Genomic DNA, 24,760 nt, shown 5'->3' on the forward strand with positions numbered 1-24,760 from the left:
GAGAATTGACTCAACTCTAAGTCCTGGTATAGATGGAAAAAAAATCACATGATTGCAGCCTCAGGCTGCTTCTCCTGCTCCAAACTTCTAGTAGCTTTCTGGTGCCCTTTTAACAAGTCTTCCAAAAACCATTGGTCTTCCTCTCAATCCTCCAGGACACATTCCTAAAACAGTCCAGACTTTTAAAATATTTTCTACTGTTACTTTTAGATAACTTGGCAGAGAAGCAGATTTTAGACAATTTTCTCCCTAGCCTCTCCCAAGTACACAAATCTGGTGACTCTTCCTCACACAACCATGGGCTTACATCATTAACTGTTAACAGGAATTGAACCAGCTGGGCCCTCCCGACCTGTTTTCCTCTCTGCTTGATTAGAGTCTCCAGGATCATTAAGTAAATTTCTTTTTTTGAGGACGTGGAATATCCCACTATTTCTTTAACGTCCCTGGCTCTCTGACTGCCTGCTTCTTCTACAACCCCAAAACACGGTTCAGTAAATTTCTTAAGCATTTACAACCAAATCTACTTGGAAAATCACTGGGAATGGTCCCTGGCTTCAGGCACCTCCTGCTGCCCCTGACCAGCACAGACAGCTGAACTTCCGATCGCTCCTGTGAATTTTCAGGGATATTAAATAAAACACAGACACAATTTACCTTTACACAAGCTTCAGGACAGCTTCCCCAGCTCTTAGCCTCAGGTACCCAAAGGGAGAGCAAGAGAAAATCACGAGAGAGATAGCATGTTTGGAAGTGAGTTTTTTGGGGGAGACTTTTGTTCTTTGAAAGTTCTACCCAAAAAGGGCAGAAGGGCAGGACTACAAGGGAGAGGTGAGTATAATTCAACCTTAGGGGCACATCCCACAAAGAAGACCCCTTACTATCTGAGCAGGACCCCACCCAAGCCACAGCAAATGCAGTGTTTGGTTAGAATCTGAGGCATCAGGACTGGAAGGTGTGATCATTCAATGTGGCTCCCCACAGCACTTCCTATGCTCACCTTTGCATGGGTCCTTCTGCCCTCAGGCAATATATTATTTGTAATTCTTCTCTGGCTTCCAGATTTTGATTATATCTGTCAATACTTGGTCCCCACCCTGGGCAGAGAGGTGGGTTCCATGTTTTCCTTCAGAGCCCTCCACAAGCTGCACACACAGAAGGCTGTCCATTTTATAAGCCAACAGAGGTAGACAAATACATTTCAAACTATGTTCCAGATCATTCCACTGAGGAATGAAATTCGACAGAGGTAAGGAATCAGAGAATGAACAGAGAATGAATCAGATTTAGTCCATTAATCTCATTTAAACTATTTATGACCCGCTATAAGTACTGACATTTGGGTGGAGAAGTCTGTACATAAGATACATGAGTACTGGAAGGAATATTATCTTGAACATAATAAAAATCTTATCCCCTGCCTCCTTGATATTTCTCCCAAAGACAAGCAGGCATATTCCTAAAGGACTTCCTTTTGAATTCAAAACCATCATGGAAATGTGTCAGGACACGTCCAGCATGACTTGGTTTATTGAGAAGGAAATAAAATGTATCTTTTTCTCAGAAAAGTTGTTTAAAAATTTAAAATACATATTTTAATAAGTAAAAACATTTTAATTAAGATATTACCACTATGAATATGTGCACACCTCAAAATGCTTATGAAATGTGGTTATAAAAATACTTCTTGGGCTGTGGATGTGGCTCAGGCGGTAACAGCGCTTGCCTGGCATGTGCGTGGCACTGGGTTTGATCCTCAGTACCACATAAAAATAAAATAAAGATGCTGTGTCCACTGAAAACTGAAAAAAAATAAATAAATATTAAAAATTCTCTCTCTCTCTCTCTCTCTCTCTCTCTCTCTCTCTCTCTCTCTCTTAAAAAAAAATGCTCCTGGGATTCACAAACAGGGAAAAGAGTCTACCAGTCTCTCCAGGAAGTGAACTGGCCACACCCAAATCCCTAATTCAATTAAGTACTTACAGGTGATTGGTGGATCTGGCAGGAAGTTAGTGGGTGTGGTCAGGAGGCTGAGCTATAAAAGGCTGAAAACATGGACCAGGCTGTCATTTGAAGGCCAGCTCTGAAGGAGAAGCTCTCCCCTCTCGAGATTCAGCAGGGAAACCTGGTGGTCACTGCTCCTGGAGACATGGAGACAGCTTCACTCCACTGTGGAGGTGAGTCTCAGTTTCATGACTGTATAAAATCTGAATGTTCATCAAATGCAGCTGATGCTAAAGCTCATTTGGGTCCTTCTCTACCTGCAGAGTCATCATTGTCACCTTGCCCTGATGCACACTTGAATAAGAATTCAGCTCCTGTGGGGCCACTGCTGGCTCCTAGAGGGAAACTTTGTCTGAACTGGCAGAGACCGTCCACAGCTGGTGCTGGGCTGCAGAACATGGGAAACACTTGCTACATGAATGCAGCCCTGCAGTGCCTGACATACACACCTCCCCTGGCCAACTACATGCTGTCCCAGGAGCACTGCCAATGCTGTCCTCGTCAAAGGGTCTGCGTGCTGTGTGTGATGCAAGCCCACATGACACGGGCTCTCCGCCACCCTGGGGATGTCATTCAGCCCCTGCCTGCTTTGGTTCACGGCTTCCACACTTCCTGGCAAGAAGATGCCCATGAATTTCTGCTCTTTACTCTCCATGCCATGCAGAAAGCATGTCTGCGTGGGCACAAGCAGCCAGGTGCTCACCCCAAGGACCCTACCCTCATGCACCAGATATTTGGAGGGTGCTGGAGATCGCAAATCAAGTGTCTCCACTGCTGTGGCCTTTCAGACACTTTTGACCCCTACCTGGACATTATGCTAGACATCACGGCAGCTCCCAGTGTGCAGCATGCACTGGAGCACTCGGTGAAGCCTGAGTGGCTGGAAGGGGAGAACGCCTACCAGTGTGGTGTTTGTCAGAAGAAGAGGCCAGCCTGCAAGACCCTGACCCTGCAGAAGGCACCAAAAGTTCTTATGCTTGTATTGAAACGGTTCTCGGATCTCACAGGGGAAAAAATTGCTAAGCACGTGCACTATCCTGAGTGTCTTGACATGTAGCCATACATGTCTCAGCAGGGCAGAGGCCCACTGGTGTATGCCCTCTATGCTGTGCTGGTCCATGCTGGGGTGAGTTGTCGCAGTGGACACTACTATTGTTACATAAAAGCTGGCAATGGCCAGTGGTACAAAATGGACGATGCTAAGGTAGTGGCCTGTGACACTGCTTGTGTCCTGAGTCAGTGTGCCTATGTCCTCTTTTATGTCCAGAAGAGTAAACTTGAAACTGACAATGGGAGTGTGTCCCTGGGCAGGGAAACAATAGCTCTTGGGCCTGAGGACACAATCTTGAGAGCCACTCAAGGAGAGCTCCAAGGAGACTCCTATAGCAAAGCAGGAGAGCCAGAAGAGCGCTTGGTGGATTCAGCTACTGGAGAAATCACCCTGGATCAGTGGAAATTTCTCCAAGAACAGAACCAACCAAAGTCTGAATTCAACCTCAGGAAAGTGGAATTCACTCTGCCTCCCAATGTTGTTGTGATTCACCAGTCAAAACACAGAGAAAAGGAGAACATAAACGATAAGCAGGAAAAATACAAGCAGAACAAGAATACCAAGTACAGAGGAGGTGAGGAGTTGGTGAACACTGGCCAATTCCCATGTCTTGCAGGAAGGCCCAGAGCCACCAAGAAGAAGAACAAGCAGGGCAAGAGGACAGTAATTGTGGTCTAGCAATCCAGGGCACTGTGAAGGCCTTTGTATTGCAAACTAATGGTAAGCACTTAGCAGTCCCTAGAGTGCTTTGAGTTCCCTGAAGTAGAGGAGTGCAAACAGAAGCCTGGGTGATCATGGAGTCCAGTTGTGGGTTTGGGAGTCAAACCAAAGCCTTTAGTCAGTCTCCAATCATTGGGACTTCTCCAAAGTGCCATGGCATCTCTGAAACCTTGAGAACAATGGTGGATGGGCAGTGGAAAGAGGGAAAGGTGCCCGTGGCATCCAAGCAGTTCAAGGTCAAGTACCACTGCAGAAGGTTGTCCCAACAAGCCCAGCTGCCTTCAGAGCCCAGGGACGTGGCCCCCTCCAACTGGCCAGCTCACAGCCCTGCATCATGTTCCTGAGGGGGCAGCAGCCCCAAGCACCTGAAAGGTCATAAGGAGGAAGCTGTGATTATCCAGGAACTCATCCCACTGCAGAAATTCTTCCTCCTTCTCTTCTTCCTCTGCTTCCCTCCTCCCTGGCCTCTCCTTCCTCTTCTTCCTGTGGTCCAGGTGTGGGCAGGGCCACCTCCAAAGGCTGCCTAATTAGGAGCGCTGGGCCTTCTTTTGTCCAAGGGATCCTCTATGCGCCCTGCGAACCCCTCCCTAGAAGAAATGGCTTTTCTAGAGGAAGAAGCCTGCAGCCTTAAGGTTGATTCCAAAGATAGTTCTCCTGACTCCATGAACTCTGAATTTGCAGCTGAAGCTGAAGGTCAGAAGGATGGGATGGAAGGACCAACCCAGGTCCAGAAAAGGAAGTGGAATAGGCTTTGGACCAGGCCTCCAAGGTCACCCACCTGAAGGCTCTACAGGACATCCTAGGGAAATCCAGTGCCCAGAAGGAAAGAAGCTGCCACCCCTAGGGTGAAGCCCAGCCCAGAAGTGTGTCCCAACCATATGGAAGAACCAGCCCTGAGCATCAAGGTCACTCCTCAGAAAGAGAAGGAGTTGCCCCAGAGGTCAGAGCCCAGGAGGAACAGCCTGTTCACCTCACCTCCTGGGTTGCATCTCTGACTTCTGTGACACTGGGACACTGACAGTCTGTCTGTGGGAGCAGCTGCTGAAGGAGGATCTGGTCTGGGGGGCCTTCAGCTGCCACCCAGATTTTGCACTTTATTATAGTGGGAGCCTAGAGAAATCTTTTGCAGGGCTTGCGGTGCCCCAGGTCATAATCTTTGGGTAAATGGGCTGGGATTGCTCTTACTAGTGCACCTCGCCCGTCCCACAGCAGGGCAAGATAACCAGGGTCTCTGTGGTCAGCTTGTCTGTTTTTTAAGATGCTGAGACCTAACAGCAAGGTTTTGCTACTTCTAGAGCTAACAAATATAATTCCTAAAAGTTTCTGTGGATGTCATTTGTCAAATGCTTTATAAGCCATTTCTTATCATTTGGCCATGTTGTTTTGTTCAGTTTTGGAGTACTGGGGAAGGAATCCCAGTACTGCACCCCAGCTCCCCAGTATGCCTGAGGACCAGGGAGGAGAGGCATTTTGTGACTTCTAATGACTGACATCAGCATGAATCTTTCCTTCTTGGGAAGCAATCAACTTTGGGTGTTGTTTTGTTTTAAATGTGAAATATGCCCATTGCAGAATATTTGGAAAGTGCAAACAAATGTGTAAAGATCATTCTCATTCACCCTGAAAAATTAAAAATAAAAATAAGAGGAGGCTCGTGGTTTTTTGTAAACAAAATTATATTGGTTACTCTGAAGAAAAAAAAAAAGGTCCAGGACCAGATGGTATCACAGCTGAATTCAAATAGACTTTTAAGGAAGAACTAGTACAAGTTCTACTCAGAATATTCCAGGAAACAGAAAGGTAACACTTGCATATACAATCTATGTTAACCAGTATAACTTTAATACCAAATCCAGATATGTAACCTTCAAAGAAAGAAAGCTCCAGACTACTATTCCTCAGGAACAAAGAGGCAAAAATCCTTAACATAATATTGTCAAATCACATTCAACCTCACACTAAGCATTGTTCATCATGGTCATGTTGGTTACATTCTGAGTATGAAAGAATGGTCCAACACAGGCTAATCAACAAAAGTAATATGCTTCATAAATAGAATGTAGGACAAAAATCACACAAACATCTCAACAGATGCATAAAGTCTTTGACAAAATTTGACATCCATTTATGATAAAATTTTTGAATAAACTAAAAATACAAGGAACTTAACATCATAAAGTTTCTACATTACACACACAAAGCCAAAATTATGGTGAGTGGAAAAAACTTGAAAGCATTTCTTTGTAATCAGAAACGATTGAGGATGCCCATTCTCCTCTCCCCACTCCTATTCATTACACTCAAGGGATACCACTAGGAAAGAAAGAAGTCAGATTGTTCCTCTTTGCAAATGATATGATATGATATTTTGTTGACAAAATTCTAAAAGCAAATTCACCAAATTAACAGGATTCACATTCAGAGTATACCAATAATGAATCTGTTGCAGAAGAATTCCATTCACAAGAGCTTTAAAAATAAAATTAAATACTGGGAATGAATCTAAACAAAAGAATGAAATATCTCTACAAGTCAAACTGACACATATACACACAGACACACACACACAGACACACACAAACACACACATGCACACACACACAGAGAGAGAGAGAGAGATCTAAGAAGCCATGAGAAGGTGAAAAAAAAACTTTCATATTCATAAATAGGTATCATTGATTTTGTTAAAATGGTCCGACTACTCCAAGCATTCTACAGATTCAATGAAATTCCCATGAAAATATCAATAATATTCTCCTTACAAGGAGAAAAACTAATCCTAAAATTTATACAAAACAAAAGACCAATAATAGTTAAATAATTCTGACCCCAAAGAGTTAATGTGGAGGAATTACAATACCTGACCTCAAGTGTACTACAGAGCCATAGTAACAAACATAGGATATTTCTAGCCTAAAGTTAAACACATGGGCAATGAACCAAAATGGAAGACACAGAGACAAACCTGCATAGTTACAGGTTGCAGGCATCTATTTCTTGACATAGGTGCCACAATCTTGTGTTGGAGGAAAGACAGCATCTTTATCAAATGGTCCTTTGAAAACTGGATACGCATGTTAAAAAAAAAAAAAAGTAAAAATAGAAATCTCTCACCCTGTACAAAAGTCAACTGCAAATGGATCAAAAAACTTGAAATAGCAGAAACTTTGCACCTGATAGAGTAGATATATATAAAATCATCACTTTTATATATATAGCTCCAGGCAGCAACTTTCTTCACGAGAATCCGGTAGCTCAGAAAACACCACCAAGAATCAACCAATGGAATGGCAAGGAGATAAAATGCTTTTGCATAGTGCCAGAAACAATTAGCATTATGGAGAGAAACTTACACAAAAGAAGAAAATCTTGGGCAGCTCCTCTTCCAAAGGAGGATTAATAGCAAGAACATTAAAAAAAAAACTCAAAAAACCTACCACTAGCAAAACAACTCATTCAGTAAATGAACCAATGAACTAAATAGACATATTTCAAAAAATGAGTACAAATGGCCAACTGGTATATGAAAACTTTGTTTAAAATCTTTAGCTAGCAGAGAAATGCAAATCAATGCTATAATGAGATTCTATCTCACTGCATCTAGAATGGCAAACATCAAGAATACAAATACCAGTAAATGCTGGCAAGAATGTAGAAGGAATGAAGCACATAAATTTTAGGGTCTGAGTTGTGAAGTCAGAAGTGAGCTTTATTGGATTACATATAAATGTGACCTGACATTTTTCTCTCACAGCTTTACATGTTCTTATTTTCTTTGGTAGGTATTTAGAATCAGATGACATGCAAGTATGTAGAGAACTGACATTTATGAAAGTGGTGTAGCCTCTGAATTCGTCATTCAACAAATTCTGACATTGCAGAAAGACACAAATGTATATAGTCTATATTGATGACATACATAGGTCATGCCACACACAGAAACACACAAGCATTTATGAACACAGTAAAAGAAAAGTTGTGTTGGAGTATGCATTCCTTGGTATGACTTCTAACAACTTAGACTTTTAACTTCTGTACCAATGTTTTAAATGCTTAAATGGCTTCCACTCACAAATCAATGGTATTTTGGACTCTGCCCTAAGATAATCCAGTTATATACTATCTTCATGGTTTCAGAGAAGGCTTATTATGCTGATTGCTTTTATGATAATTGTACACAATATACAATTTGCTGTCTTATTTATTATTGTCCTAGCATGATCCCAATTGTCACCTAGACTTCCGGATGCCAGGATGCTGTGTACCCTTAATTGCCTATGTCCCACCCGATAGAGAACAAGGACTTTAGGTCACTCCGCCCAACTTCACCCTTTCTCATGAGGGAAAAGTCAGATTGAATCAGTGCCCAAATACCCAAAGAATGTAAGTAACTGAGTCTTAGCAGGTGGGAATGTCAGTCATTAGTCAGTCATTATTTTAGTAAGCTTCTTTCACTGCTCTAAGACCTGAACAGAACAATTTTAAGGAGCAAAAGTTTATGTGGGGACTCCCAGTTTCATAGCTCCATTCCTTGAGGCTCAAGATGTGGCTGAATATAATTACAGAAGAGTGTGACAAAGGGAAGCAGCTCACATCACAATCAGAAATCAGAGAGAGACTCCGCTCACCAGTTATAAAATATATACCCCAAAGGCACGCCCCCAGGGATCCACCTTCTCAGGCCACACCCTCCTGTGTACAGTTACCATCCAATTAATCCCATCAGGGGATTAATTCACAGATTGGGTTAAGGCTCTTATCACCCAATCATTTCTCCTCTAACCCTTCTTGCATTGTCTCACTCGTTGTTTTGGGGGGCACGTCCAAACCGAAGTCGTGAAGGGGAGAGCAGGGAGAAGGTAATGAGGATGACTGAAAACCACAGGGAGCCTCGTCTGATGGGAGAACTCCTGGAAGATGAAGCCTTGGGATGTCAATGCCTCCTCAGCTGTGATTGCGTCCCCTTAAGAAAAACTAGTGTTTCAAGATCAGGTCACTCCCTATCCCATGGCCTGGACTCTTCTTGCCACAACTGTCTCAATCCCAAACACCCTGGCAACCAAAGCATCAAGACCTTCCAAAAAAAGAAAAAAAAAAAGCTCACTGAGGGTTATTCAAAGGACAACAGGTTTGTCTTAATGTTAAAGCATATATTAGTATTGTGAGGCTACTTATGATGATCAACAGCATATCTCTTTGCTAATGAATTGGAAAAAGTTGAATTTAAACTGGTGTGTGTGTGTGTGTGTTTGTGTGTGTGTGTGTGTGTGTGTGTGTGTGTGTGTGTGTGTGTGAGAAAGCAGATTGACAAGAGTCCCCACAAAGCTTGGGAGTCTACACTATTTAACATCTCTGATGTGTGGATTAGGAATAGCTGAGGCTCTAGCCATGAGATTGTTATTTTGTAGACTGTTTCCTTTTGTAGTAGGAACTAGAGAGTGCAATGCCAACCTCTTAGTGCAAGAGCAGTTTCACTCTCATGCGGCCAATTCCATTCTGACTTCCTATTGGCAAGGGTGACAGAGACCAGTGTGTGGACTCACCTCCTGGCCCTTCATGGAACAAGCCCCACCCCGGGCAGTGCTGGGACAGGGCTGAGCCTTTGCTTTAATACAACAGAGTTTCTTGCCATTTTTTTGCACAGCTTATTCCACTTAGAAGGCGTCTTTCAGTTCCACCCCTGTGGCCATGACAGTGATGATTTGTATATTTCAAAAAAGGTAGAGTAGGTGCTTTGGTTGTTCTCACCACAATTACATGGTATTTTTGAAGTAGTAGATTTACTCGATGTATACAGGTATGGAAATATCAGATGGTGCTCGGCAAGTATACACAATTATTATGTTAATTAATGGGGGGAAAAAACAAAGAGCTGGCATGTAAGTTGCCTTCTCTTTATTTTCATTCAATTTACTTTTTTCTACTTCAGCTCATTTATAAATTCAAATGCCTTTTTCACAAAAACGGGTGATATTCTATAGTTTGATCAACTCTTTAATTTCCAGATATATTATAACTTTCCACCCATATTTCTCTTTATTCTCTAAATTATCTGAACATTTTTTTAAACTTCAATACACATTCATAAAAAAAATTTAAAAAACACATTCATATGTACACACACACACACACACACACACACACACACACACACTTATATATGTATAGTTTTTAGAATTTTTCTTTTTCTTTTTTGTCCTGGGGATTGAACCCAAGGGCATTTAACCACTGAGCCACATCTCCAGCCTTTTTTATTTTTTATTTTGACACAGGTTCTCAGTAAGTTGTTTAGGGCCTCTCTAAGTTGCTGAGGCTGGCTTTGAACTCACCTTCCTGCTGCCTCAGCCTCCCAAAATGCTGGGATTACAAGTGTACAGGTGGCTATCCTTATATCTTCGACAGAACCAGGATGCTTTTTTCAATATCTATTTTATTATTGCCCTTTCCCATATCATGAAGTTCTATTTTGTTTTTTGATTTCATACAGACCTAGGTTGATGTTTTGCTGATCAGTTCTATTTTTTTTTTAACTATAGAGTTTTTAAACATTGCAATGGAGATTTCACCTGTAAAAAGTTATAAGGCCTTTACTATTATGTTATGTGTTGTATGTATTATATTATGTGTTCACACTTTGTTTTGTGTTATATGTTTGAATGTACATATGTCCATATATCATAAATGATGAGCGCTCATGAAAAAATGGATCCAAATATTTTTTATTCACGTGATTTAAATGGTTTAATTTAAATTGGTAAATAACTGTTAAGAATTGTTTTAATATGTAAACAAAAAAGGAGGTTAACAGATCTGTTTGTTTACTTTCACCTTTCCTTTTCATTATATTTAATAATTCTCTTCAAGATAATGTAAATTGTTAAGAAAATTGTTTTCTTTTAGTGCCTTCTGGAATGTTACACAATTTTTTCTTTAGCCATTATTGCCAGAATTCCTATCTTCATCCCAGTGCCAGTGAAGACAATGTAAATTGTTAAGAAAATTGTTTTCTTTTAGTGCCTTCTGGAATGTTACACAATTTTTTCTTTAGCCATTATTGCCAGAATTCCTATCTTCATTCCAGTGCCGGTGAAGACAAAGATAAAACTAATCTACAGTTTCTGCAATAGCCATCATTGAACTGCTTGCAGAACTTGCCTAAACTATGTGTCACTTGTATGCATTGTGAACTATCTGTTGGTGCATCGACTTGTGGTAGTGTTGGGGTATTTTTGCTGATAATGTCATCGGTGGTACAATTTTTCCAAAAGGAGCCGTCAATTGGCTTGGTGTATCTTCCTCCCTTCTGCTTGTCATGATCGTTCAGCTAAAATTTGGGGGCCAACAGAGGTGAGGCAAAGAACCTCACCCCCACCCCCGCTGGTACAAAGACCTCTCCACAAATGTGGCTGTATACTGGACTAGTAGTCAGTGACGGGTAAGATCCAATTGCAATGGTACCAACCTAAGACAGGAGGCTGATGCCTTGAGGTCAGCTCATCCGATAACGGGTAAGGACCATATGTAGTATTGGACAACCTAAGGCAGGCACGGTCCCTAAGCCACATGCTTGTTGTTTAAACAGAGAGGGGGAGATGTTGAGAGCCACAGCCAAAGGGGCCCCAGCAAACTTCCAGCTGCCAGCAAACTTCCAGCTGCCAGCTGATGATTGGCTCACAGCGGCCCCAGCAACATCTAGCTGATTGGCTCCTCTGCAGTGATGTTCATTGGGCTGTTTCCCTGCCCTTCAGACTGCCAGCTGATGATTGGCTCACAGCGGCCCCAGCAACATCTAGCTGATTGGCTCCTCCACGGAGCTGCTCATTGGGCTGTTTCCCTGCCCTTTCAGACCACAGAGCTGCTCATTGGGGGACTTCTTTGGCTCCGCCCATGCGACCCAGCCAATCGGCCTCAAGAGCAGGAGGATTGTGGGAGGTGGAGAGGCTGGGGTGGGGGTGAGAGGCTTGTGGGAAGCCGGTGGTGGCAGTTGGGCTCTGAGGGTTTTTTCCTGAGGAGCTGTTTTGTTTGGCGTTTGTAGTTCTAAAAATAAAGTTAGTTTCTCTTGACAAGTGGCTCCTGAATTGTGCCCAGCCAGACTGCGGCATTCATTAGCCCAATGTCTCCCTCTACCGCATCGTGGGCAAATACCCGGTATTCTACTCCTTTGATACCTAGTTTTGTTAAACCCTCATCCTATGGGGCAATTCCTTTTAAAATGTCCTGTTTGTTGACAATTGTAGCATGTTCTTGGCCTGGCATATAAAGTCTGTTTTACTGCAGCTGCCACAATTTGCCCTTGTTCATTAATGTCTCTGGCATCTAAAGCCTGTTTTACTGCAGCTGCCATGACTTGCTCTTGTTCATTAATGTCTCTACATAATTTAATATATGTGTTTAAATCTTCCTGTTTCCATGGTCTAATGATATCTCTGCACCAACAATTCGCTTGGTCATAAGCCAGTTGTTTTATTAATGGCATTGCTTGTTCTGTATTCCCCAAAATTCTGGTAGCTGTTTGAATAAGCCTATCTACAAATTCAGCGTAAGGTTCATTAGCTCCTTGTATTACCTTAGATAATTGACCTTGTAAACCTCCATGTCCTTGTAAAGTCTTCCATGCCCTAATCGCCTCTACAGCAATTTGTGAGTATACGCCAGGATCATATGCAATTTGTTGCTGCCGATCCTCATAAGGTCCCTTTCCTAACAACATAGCTAGATTTCTCTGAGGATAACCAGCTGCTGCATTTCGCCTAGCCATCTCCTTGCAAAATTCCTCATTGGCAACCTTCCATAACAGGTATTGACCTCCATTTAGCACAGCTTTACACATATTAGCCCAATCTGCTGGCATCATGTTCAAGTTGTTAATGGATTCGACCAAGCTTCAGTGAAGGGTGCTTGAGGACCATAGGTTGTTACAGCCTCTTTTAGCTCCTTCACTGTTTTGAAATTTAAACCCTGGTAAATTCGCTGCCCTCCTACCTCAAATACAGGGCATGTTAATACTTGAGATCCTGTCTGAGGATCCTAACTATCAACTGCGGGGGTTGGGAGCCTCCTAGCATATGGAGGTGGTGCTGTTGATTGGACACTTATGCCCTCTGATGATTGAATGCTGTTAGTAGCAGTCTCCTGTGCTGTTGGTCGGACACTTACGCTTTCTGATAGAAAGGTGTTAGCAGCAGTCTCCTGTTTTAACTTTTCCCCTGGCTTTTTCTGCTCTAAACTTCCTTCCTCTGTCTCACTAGTTCGAAAGACCTTCTCTTTTACTTGAATCTTTTCCTCTGTCTGACTAACTTGAGAGACCTTCTCTTTTACTTGAATCAATATGTCTTCTCCTTCCTCTACCTTTGTCTGAACTGAAGGCTTTGGACTAAGTAAATCAGATACAAATGTCCACAATGGCAATGTGCCAACTGGCAGAGTCCCTGGGTTGTTCTTTTCTATTCTTTTTAAATCTTCACCGTGATGGTTCCATTGTGATATATCTAACAACTCCTCCTTAAAAAGCCATGGGCTACATTTTTGTATTGTATCGACGTATGCCCTGACTGCTCTTGATTTTACTGGGAAGCCTCCTTCCTCTAACAATTTACTTAACACTCTTTCGGTTTGTTTTTTACTAATTTCTGATCCCGCATTTCTACTATAATACAACCCAACAAGATGATGCCAAACAAAACCGAGACAGAATGAAATAAAAATGGAACAACAAAAATTCATTATAGCCTTTCTCCCTATCTGTTCCTCAGACGCAAATAGTTTTTCCTCAGATGTGAGCGGTTTTTCTTCCATCTTACACATCTCCAGGGACAGGCAACTTAAAACAAAAATGAAGCAAAACAAAAGAGGAGACTTAGAATGGCTCCCCATCCTCTCGCCCTGCCCTCAGGGGCGAGCAGTTTACTTACCCTCAGTCGCTCCCCGTGCGAGCCACCAAATGCCGCAGTCTGGCTGGGCACAATTCAGGAGCCACTTGTCAAAAGAAACTAACTTTATTTTTAGAACTACAAACGCCAAACAAAACAGCTCCTCAGGAAAAACCCTCAGAGCCCAACTGCCACCACCGGCTTCCCACAAGCCTCTCACCCACACCAGCCTCTCCACCTCCCACACTCCTCCTGCTTTTGAGGCCGATTGGCTGGGTCGCATGGGCAGAGCCAAAGAAGTCAGCTCCGTGGTCTGAAAGGGCAGGGAAACAGCCCAATGAGCAGCTCCGTGGAGGAGCCAATCAGCTAGATGTTGCTGGGGCCGCTGTGAGCCAATCATCAGCTGGCAGCTGGAAGTTTGCTGGCAGCTGGAAGTTTGCTGGGGCCCCTTTGGCTGTGGCTCTCAACAATCAGTAATAAAAATAAAGACAACTTTTGACCAACTAGATTTTTAATACCAGGTAAGAAAGTAGGATCACTAACAGCCATGCAAACACAGTTAGAAGGAAGGAAAATGGTCCTTTTAGTATAACATGAGATGCGCAATTGTATTAGCCCTAACAAAATAAATCCATTCTGAAGGCTGTAAAGAAAGGGTCCTTATGCAGGAATGCCCAATAAAAATTATCATCAAGGACTCTGCCAGGGTAACAAATATGCCCTGGGACAATTTCAGCCTAATAATCGTTCAGACGTAAAAATCATTCTAAGTTCCTACATGTGGACTTGACATGCTTTCTGCTAGTATCATGATAAACCCCATGGTGTATCCCTCAGACTCACATAAAACATGCAGTGTGGCATGTGACAGCCTGAAGTGACACAGTTAAATGAATCCCTATGGTAAACACAGAGGTAATGCTTTAAAAATTTTTTTTTTTACTAATCTGATGAAATTAAAAATCTTAAATTGTTTTAGACATTGATAATGTTTCCAAAGCTTAAATGACCTTCATTCACAGACCAATGACAATTTGCATTCCCCTTAAGCTTTAAAGAGTTACTTACTATTTTCATAGTTTCCACAGCCTGGCTAATGATACCACTGATGACTTTTGCCTAATGGTTTACAAAAATAATACTTTCCTGTCCATTTTATAGTTGTCCCAGCAAGATCCCTGCCTGTGGATGACTCATCAGTCACCTGGCAGCTGTGCCATGGACCTCCTGATTTCCCTTATGCTAAACACCCTTAACTGCCCCTGCCACACCTGATGGAGAACCAGGACTGGGTCACTCCCACATTGACCATCTGTCACCAGTGAGCAGTCAGATGAAACGGACCCATAAATGCCCTAAAATAATGCAGGGACCTTAAACCTTGTGTGGGGTGGATTTCAGTCAGCAATGAGTGGCTGGTCAGGGGAAGGCATGAAGGGTGACTGGACGCCACAAGGAATACTACCTGACAGGCAAGCACTTGGGAGTTGGGGGCTTGGTGTGACAGAGCCTTCCCAGCCATAATGACACCACCTTCGGACACACTGTTGTTTCAAGATTGTGCCACTCCCTGGACCTTCCCTCATCACTGAAATGGTCACAACCACCAATCCACCTGTCAACCAGAACATCAAGAAGCTCACAGAAAGCTTGCCAAGGGCTATCCAGAGGGTGACAAACTGACACAGGGCACAGGAAGCCGAGCCAAAACCAAGGGGGACTCGATTTCCTTAAAGACTCCAACACTGACCATGCAGTGCCCATGCTTCAGTCAAATGTCCAAAGGGGGCCCTGGACGGGGCTCTCTGGCAGCTTCCCTGGAACCCCCAGTCAAACTGGAGTGCAGGAGGAGGGCACCTTCCTTCTCCTGAGAAGACCCCCCTGAGAGAGTTCCCTTCTCCTTTTCCTGTGCTTTCTGATAAGCTTAAGCCTCTGCTCTGAGTGGCCTGTGGACATGTTGCTGGCATGATGCAGGAACTGGTGAGGAGCATTGCCAGGCGCCTCAGTGTGCAGCAGGCTCATCCCTTTCAGCAGTTCCTTACAAGCAGCCACTTCACACGGTTCAGGTCCAGCTCCCACCCACCACTGCACACGCACTTGACCTACCTGTAGTGACCACTGGTACGCTTTCAGGTCAGCACATTTGATCTTCCACATGACAGAGTGAATGTGGGTCTCGTCTTTCTGGGTCTGGCTTGGTTCCACTAACATAGGGCCTTCTGCCTTTACACTTGTGCTTTAACTGACAGGATTTCATGTTGGCGTGACTGAATGCTGCTCCATTGTGTGTACAGACCACACCTTCTCTATCCAGTCCTCTGTCAATAGGCAGCACCTGATTCTGTGTCTTAGCTACTGGGAACAGAGCTGCAAGAAACGAGGCTCAGCAGGTATCTGCTTGATATGCTGTTACCAGTTCCTATGGATACATGTCCAGAAGTGGGATACCTGCATCCCATGGTATACCTCTTTTTAGATTTTTCAGGAAACTCAATACTGTCTGCCATAACGTGTGAATTAATTTATGTTCCCACCAAGAGCAAATGTGATTTCCTCCTCTTCCACATCCTCAGTGAAGAGACAACCAGATAATGGTAGAAAGTAGTTGCAAATATTCATATGACCTAGGGTTAATCTCCAGTATATTTAAGGAACCAGAAAATACTGACATAAATCACAAAACACACAACTTATTCCACTGAAAAATGGGCAAATGGCCTGAGTATACACTTTTAAAAGAAGAAATACAAATGACCAACAAATGTATTAAAAATGCTTGACATCCTTAACCTATCAGGGAAAAATAAATGAGAACCCCAGTATTCCACCTCAGCCCAGTTAGAATGACCATTAGGAAAGAAAGAAAAATAACAAATGCTGGCAAAGATGTGGAGGATTCTCATGTGCCACCCCCCACCAGTACGAGTGGCTGAACTAAGTGACTCATATGAATTTGGGGTGACACAAGATACCACACAGACACAAAATACCTTCAATAAGCTTCAGGAGGGCTTTTCCATCACCCGGCCTCAGGCTCGTCAAGAAGGGGGGCAAGAGGAGGTCATGGGAGGCTGATAGAGAGAGCAAGCACACTTGGAGGTGGGCTTTTATTAGGGGGACGCTGTTTCTTAGAGCATTCTATCCAAAAAAGCGGAAGGGGTAGAATTCTAAGGAACAGGTGAGTGTAGCTCAACCCCAGCAGGTGACACTTCCACCTGGTGCCATGCCTGGCTATCTGAGCTGGAGTAATGCCCAAGTTACTGTAGAAAGCAATAATTGTTCCGGACGCCGGGTTTCAAGACTGAAATGCGTGTTCACCCAGGGTGGCTCCCCACACTCATGCTTTAAGGTTAAGGCTTAAAACTCTGAGGCCCCTGTCCTGAGGGATGACATGTCTCTTTCTTTACAAAATGGAAACAGTTGAAGTAAAACGAATTGTTTGTGTGTAGGAGTGGGTGGAACAGAGTGTCCACAAAGCTTGGAAGTCCATGCAGTTCGACATTTGTGAAGGGTGGGTTAGCAATATTTGTGGCTCAGACCATTATAATTTTTTGTATGCTTTTTTACTGTTTATAGCAGGAACTAGAAAGTGCAGTGCAAAGTCTGTACAAGAGCAGTTTCACACCAATGGGGCAAATTCCATTTGGATTTGGCATTTGCAAGTGAGAGAGACACAGGCATGGACTCAGCTCCTGGGACTTCATGGAGCCAGCACCTGGGCAGTGAGGGTGAGGCCAAGTTGCTACTGTAACAACAAAATCACTCCCACTTTGTGTACAGCTCATTTCACTCATTGAGCTGTCCTGCAGTGCCACCCATGGGCAATAACAATAATGCTTCGTGTATTTCAGAATAGAAGGGAAGTTCGGAAGCCCTCCCCATAGTGAAGTATTTTTGAGGAAGTAGATTTACACAAGATATGCAGGCATGGAAACATCACTTTGAACCCTGTAGTTATACAAGAAGAATAAGCCACAGATCGCAGGGGAAAAAAAGAACAAAATCATAGGTTTCATTGAGTTCCTTTTTCTTTATATTTAATTTATTCTTCAGGTGATTTATAAATTTAAGAGTGTCCTTGCAATTAATATGGACACAATTTTGTGATCAACTTATTAACATCAGATAAAATATATTTTATCACTCATTTTTATCTTTAGTCTCACAACAATCTGAATGTTATTTAAATTCTAAACATCTTATATTTCCATCTAATTCTGTTCTCTATTTCTAAGTATTTTGTGTCTTCTCCTGATAATGCTGCTTTAACAATGTGTAATCTTTGTGTAATATGCACAATTTAATTGTATCAAGTAAAAATTAATTTTTCTATCATTTCAGAAAACTTAAGTTTATTATTTCTATTTCTTCCCATGAGTATTTAAAAACAGAACATAGTAGGCTGGATTTTTACATTTTTTATTAACTTTTTATGGCAAAATCCATTTATTATGAAATAAAAGGGAGCCGTATCACCAGGCCACCACAACCAGTCCAGTCTCCTTCTTTTGCCCAAAGCTATCAATAAGGAAGTTTCCCAGTCCCATATAATTGGAATCTCCTCTCCTTTTGCCAGCTCCAGCTGTGACACAGGGGGCAGTCCTACTCCAGATATATCAATATTTCACAGGTACAATATGTCCACTGGGGAGGGGTGGCCCAGGCTGCAGCCCCCTGGGCCCTGCCTGGCCTACAGTTAGCCTCAAGTGTCATAGGCCTGAGAACCCTGCCCAGTGGCCCTGCACAAGATGCTTCTGAGGAGTAAAGCCTCCAGGACTGCCTGCACCCACCCTGCCCTCCCCTGGCCTTCAGTGACTCCACCTCTGAAGATCCAGGAGAAGGCGGCCCAGCTGACCTGGCCCACAGGGCCTCTAAGAAGATGGGAGCCTCGGTGAATGGAGGACCGCCACCACCAGACTCTGCCCCAGACCTGCCTACAGTGAGCCCCATCTTAAGGGCCGTGAAAACGCTGCCCACCTTCCCTGCCCCAGGGCCCCCGTGTAAGAGGATGGAGCCCCCTAATGAAGGACTGCTTGGTGAGGGTAACGGGGCCACCAGAGAGCTACCACCCCTCTAGAAAGGCAGCCTGGTAACATTAGGAGCCTCTGGCGCTCTTTCTGGAACAGAGATTAACACTCAGCCCTAGTGAAGGTGGCAAAGGGTCTGTACCTCGTTGTCCCTCGTTACACAGGGTTCTTATAGTAAACGGGTGACTGGGAAGGAGTGGCAGCGTCAGGGTGGCATGAAAGGTTGGGGAAAAGGCCCTGGTCCCACGTCTCCGGGCGTCAACCAAGAGTCTCTCACAAGACCATGATCTTCACCTGGTCATGCTTGTCTGCACAGTAGAGGAAGGGGACGCAGGGTTTGGTGCCCAGGCTGAGGTGTTTCTGGGGGTTCTGGGTCTCATGCAGCAGCTGGGTCATGATCTGTGCAGTGGGATTCAGAGGGAGAGAACCCCCCCCCTCCAGCCTCCTCCTGTGTTGGCTCCACGCTGTCAGCAAGGCTCACCTCTCCAACATCAGTTGCTCCAAATCCCTGGGAGCTTGCGGGTCCAGGAGTGGGCTCCTCAGCAGGACTCTGAGCTGCTGCCAGGAACTGCCCGGCCACTCACTGTGCTCCCCCACCAGCCTCAGAATCAGCTCCTGCAGCTCCAGCAACTTGACCTTCTTCTCCTGCTTGTCCTGGGCCAGCGGCTGAGGTACTCCTGCTTCTCCTGGTGTCCCTCCTTCAACACTGCCCTCTGCTTTTGGTAGAGGGCAATATACTCTGCAGTGGTATCAGTCTCTGCAGAGAGCTGGGTGCATTGATGTTCCAGTTTCTCCACCTGCTCCTTGAGCTCCACCTTCTCCTGCATAACCTCCAGGAAGCGGCTCTGCAGCTTCTCATGGCCTCCTGTGGAGCCTGGGGGATCTCCCCAGACACACAGCTGGCCCCATCCTGGGGACCAGGACCTGCTCTGTATGCTCACTGCAAGATGGGGCTGCCAAGTGAGCCAGGTGCCAGTAGTGTGCCAGGGTCTCACGCAGCCCTGCCTTCTCTTCCTCAGCACTGGCTAGAGCCACATGAAAAATGTCACCGTGGCCTCTCAGCTGTCTACATCCTCTGGGATTGTGAGACTGGGCTGAATAGCCTCCTCATCCTTTTCTTCCTTGTCCATTCCATCCTCTTCCCCAGGGACATCCAGGAGGCTCAGCTGGGCCTGTAGCTGTTGGTTCTGCTGACGGGTGGCTTCTAGGTGCTCCTGGGTCTCCTGCAACTCCTGACGGGCCATCTCCACTACCATCTTGCCCTGCACCTTCTCATGCTGCAGCCGGTCTATGAGCTGAGCCTGCAGCAGAAGTTGCTTGTGCAGAGCCTCCTTCTCAGAGGTCAGCTGCTGATTGGCAGCCATGAGCTGCAGCAGGTGGGACAGGTACAGGTCTTGCTGCTGCTGCAGACCCCGAGCCCCTTGGCTCTTCAGCTCCATGGTCTCCTTCAGCTCTCCAAGCTTCTTCTGCAGCTGACCCAGCTTCCTGGCCAGCTGCTTCTTGACTTGCAGCTCAGACTGCAGCGCACTGGTGATCTCCATGTTCTCACTGGCCAGACTGAGGAAGTGTTCTGCAACTCGGCCAGCTGCTCCTTGAGCTCATGGCTCTGAGTGCTCATGACTGATGGTGGTGTGGTCCTTCTGCCTGCTCTCCAGGATCTGCTTTAGCCCCTCCACCTGCTTGCTCCAGCCCTCCACTGCCCAATCCAACTCCACCTGCTGCTGCTCCTGCTCCAGAGTCAGGTGACTCAGCCTTTTGTTATCCTGTACCTGGGCATGGAGCTGTGCAGCCAGGTTCTCCAGTGTCCTCTGCAGCTCCTCATCTCTGCCTGCAGCCCTTGCTCTGCCTTGGAGGGCCCTGCTGGGGTCTCACAGCATGAGGGCTCCACCATGTGGCTTCTCAGCTCTGCCAACTTGGTCTCCAGCTCCTGTACTTGACTCTCACTGTCTTTCTTCTCCCTCAAAGTGTGCATCTGCTCTGACATTTGCTGCATTCTCTGCTGCCACATGGCACTCTCTCCTTTCAGGCTCTCTGCATAGTGGTCTCTATCCTCCTGCGGTTGCTTCAGTGACTCCATCAGCTGCCCCCCATGTTTCTCCAGCTGTGCCCGCTCCTCATGACCTGCTGTAACTGCTGGTTACTATCAGGGGCTTCAGGATGGCTAGAGAGTTGTTGAAGCAGGAACTCAGACATGTCCAGCTTCTTTTGGAGCTCCTCCACTCCAGCTGCTTAGCTGCTTTCTCTGCCAGTAGGACCCAAGTACATAGCTGCTTTCTCTCCCAGTAGGCTTCCTGAGGAGCCTCTCTGGCAGTTCTGAGTTCTGCTGCTTCACGTCCTCATTGTTTGTTGTTCTTGTTCAGCTCCAGAATGAGGGCATCTCTCTCTCTCTCTCTCTGGTTAGCTTTGTGTTGTGCCTGTCTGCCTGCTTGTCTTGTGTGGAGAGGGCACACAGTGTCCATTCCAGCTCTCCCACACACTGTTGGGAAAACTGTAGATGGCTGGCAAGACCCTGACACCACCTGGCTGCTTTCAGAGTGTGAGCCATGGCTGTCTGTAATTCTGCTTTCTCAGTCACCGGGATTTCTATTGTCTGGATTTGAACCTGAACCTGTTCCCTCAGAGCTCCCTGCCCCTTTTCCAACTTCTGTTGACCTGCCTTCTTCTCTTTTTCCAGGTGATCCAGAGTGTCTTGGTCTTACTGTTTAATGTTTACATTGTGCATCCATCTGTTGATGGACACAAAGCCTGGTTCTATAGTTTAGCATTGTGAATTGTGCTGCTATAAACATGGGTATGCCTGTGTCACCTAGTCAGACTACCTTAATTCTTCAGGGTACACACGAGAAGTGATATACCTGTGCCATGTGGTGTTTCCATGCCTAGTCTTTTGAGGAGACTCTATAGTGATTTCCTTAATGGTTCGGCTAATTTACAGTACCACCAACAGTGTTCCTTTTTCCTCTTACATCATCTTCATATTGACTAAAATTTCCATTATTGATGATTGGCCATTCTGACTGGGTGAGATAAAAATATCATTGTTTTTTTAATTTGCATTTCCCTAGTTGTTAATGTTGTTGAATATTTTTTCACATATTTGTTGGCCATTTGTATTTCTCCTGAGAAGTGTCTGTTTAGTTTATTTGCCCAGTTAGTAATTGGGTTATTTGATTTTTTGGTATAAAGTGTTTTGAGCTCTTTATATTTTCTAAACAGTAATCCTTTGTCAGTAGAATAGTTTGCAGAGATTTTCTCCCAATCTGTGTGTTCTCTCTTCACATTTGAAATTGTTTCTTTTGCTATGAAAAGATTTTTAATTGACTTTGTTCCATTTGTTAATTATTGTCCTTATTTCATGAGCCTTAGGGGTCCTATTGAGAAAGGCATTGCCTGAGCCTGAAAAGTGCCGTTTTAACCTCGTGTTTTCTTCTAGGAAATGAATAGTTTCTGGTCTAATTTCAAGGTCTCTGATGCATTTTGAGTTGATTTTTGTGCAGTATGAGAGATAGCATCTATTTTCATTCCTCTCCTTATGGGATAACCAGTTATCCCAACACCATTTGTTGAAGAGGCTATTTTTTCTCCAATGTATGTTTTTGGCAGCTTTGGCAAGGATCTGATGGCTATAGATGTGTGGGTTTGTCTCTGTCTTCTATTCTGTGCACTTGGTCTATTTGGCTGCTTTTATGAATGTAGGATATGATTTTTGTTACTAGGGAGCTGCTCTCATTTGCCCTACTGTCCCGCCATGGTGTTCTGCCTGACTCTGGGCCCAGGGCTGTGAAGCAGTCACAGCCTGACTATGGACTGAGCCCTCTGAAACTTTTTGTCCTCTCTATTGTTCCTGTCAGGTCTTTTGGTCAGAGTGATGAAACAGGTGACTAAAACCCTACTGAACAGCTTCGCTTTTTAGGCTGCAGTTCTGAATTGAAAGGAAAAGAACAGTGGGGAGCCCACAGAAGTCAGTTGTTTTTGTCAACATAATTTTGGCAGAACATAGTGTTCGGTGGGGAACGAAGGTTCCCTACCGCTACAACCAGGAACCCAAATCCAGGTTCAGACTCCTGGGAGGACTGGAAAATCTCAAGCCTGCCATTTAGTGGTGAGGAGTGCCCTCGAATACTCAATTGATAGTGAAGATACAGAACGGCTCCTCCCTGGTGTCTTCCTAAGGGACCTGGAGGGAGAGGACAAGCTGTGCCAACACTTACGCTGACATCACAGGCATGTGTCACTACTCCTGCTGTGGTGAGCGGAGCAATAGACGTCTGCCTGCATGAATGACGAGTTGAGAGTCACTAAACCAATCAATCATGAGGACCCTGGGCCAGATTTGAACACAAGGACAAACTTCTTGCTGAATGTGTCTGAAACGTGGAGGTAAGCTATCTCCACACATCGTATGAGTGGATTAATCTAACAGGTGAGGAGGTCCCAGGAAAGGCACTCATGGGTTGGAAAGGGACAATTCAGAATCACTGATTATCCAACCCACACTTGATCCGGGTGGCCCGCTGGCTCCCCTCTCACCCAGGCCTGCACCTACCCTGGGATCTCCTCGTCTGCCGAGGAAGGCCTCTGCCCCACACCTCCCCTCGGTGGCTTCTCGGGCTGGGTTTCGATGAGCCTCGGAGGCAGAGGCTGTGGGGCTCCACCTGCCTCAAGTCTGTCTTCCTCAGATGTTGACATTTGGATTTCTTGAGTCACAAGGAAAAGAAAAACAAACATAACCATGGAGAAAATGGGCCCTCTCTTGCTCTTTCTTCACATGTGGTGTTGCGTAGACCCCATGGCCACAGAGTGAAATGTTTCCCACAGTGTGACGGTCCATTCCCAGATGTGTCTCCACCCTCAGGTACAGGTACTCGGTCCAAGGATAGGACCCTGCCACGGACCAGACACATGACATATGAATGGTTATTTTAGGTTTGCACCCCAGGTGACCCATTCTAGAGACTCTGTTCATTTCCTTCATTACACAGTGACTTAGGTTTATTAAAGAAAGGGTTTCTCCAGACTTATGAAATAATCATGGCTACCAGGATGGGTGTATGTAATCCCTTTACACATCCACTTGAAAATTAGAAACCCACTTCAGTCTCCCCTTCAAAATTTCAATTGCTACTTTTGAATCAGAGGGGGCAATATTTTCAGGCACAAATTCACATAGAAAATCTCTTGTCTTAGATACTAGACTTGAAGCTGATGATCTGGATTCTTATTTGTTGCTTTAATTAGCACCCCACTATTTAACTAGATGTTGATAATTAGCAAAACAAACACTACAAATTATCAACAGGTAGGAAATGGAAGAACTCACTTTAAACAAACAGTGGTTCTTTGAAAAAGTCAAAGGACGGAATTTTACATATTTCCTGAATTAACTGAAAATGGAAACACAACACACTGCATTTATGGGATACAGCAAAAGCAATGCTGAGCGGGGAATTTTAATGAGTTGCCTACATTAGAAAGAATTTAAAAGCACTCAAATAATTAATGTAATTTGTTATCCCTAGTTCTGAAAAATGGAAGAAAAATTAAACACAAAACCAGAAGACAGAAAAAGATAATAAATGTCACAGCAAAAAATGAGACAGGGACACAAAGAACAGTGACCAATGAAACAAAGGCCAGGTATTCAGAAAAGATGAATAAAATAGGGGAAAAAATCAAAGAAAGTAAACTTCAGACCAATACCCTTCATGAACATACATGCAAAAAGGTTTTTTTTTTTAATATTGGAAAACTGCATACAAAAACACATTTTTAAAGACAGTGCACCATGATCAAGTGGGTTTCATCCCAGGGGTGCAAGGTTGGTAAACATATCTTATTGACCACATAAATAGACTTAAAGACAAGAATCACATAATTATCTCAACTATCACGTATTCAGAGATGGAAAGACATCCCATGTTCTTGGATAGGCAGGATTAATATTGTCAAAATAGCCTTACTACAAAACACTATACAGTTTCAATGCATTTCCCATTAAAATTCCAATTATGCTCTTCACAGAACAACAATAAGCAGTTATGACATTCAGTTGGAAATATTAGAAATCCATAATAGCCAAAGCAATCCTT

General features: G+C 44.3%; 2 pseudogenes; one reads left to right on the forward strand and one right to left on the reverse strand.

The window, feature by feature from the left end:
- Nucleotides 1–1,208: 1,208 nt before the first annotated feature.
- On the forward strand, nt 1,209–3,927 carry LOC144370637 (ubiquitin carboxyl-terminal hydrolase 17-like protein 6; annotated as a pseudogene).
- A 15,017-nt stretch (nt 3,928–18,944) lies between these two features.
- Nucleotides 18,945–21,393, reverse strand: LOC144370639 (golgin subfamily A member 2 pseudogene; annotated as a pseudogene).
- Between the last annotated feature and the right edge of the window lie 3,367 nt (nt 21,394–24,760).

The sequence above is a fragment of the Ictidomys tridecemlineatus genome, chromosome 14 (assembly GCF_052094955.1).
Source record: "Ictidomys tridecemlineatus isolate mIctTri1 chromosome 14, mIctTri1.hap1, whole genome shotgun sequence".
Taxonomy (NCBI): Eukaryota; Metazoa; Chordata; class Mammalia; order Rodentia; family Sciuridae; genus Ictidomys; species Ictidomys tridecemlineatus.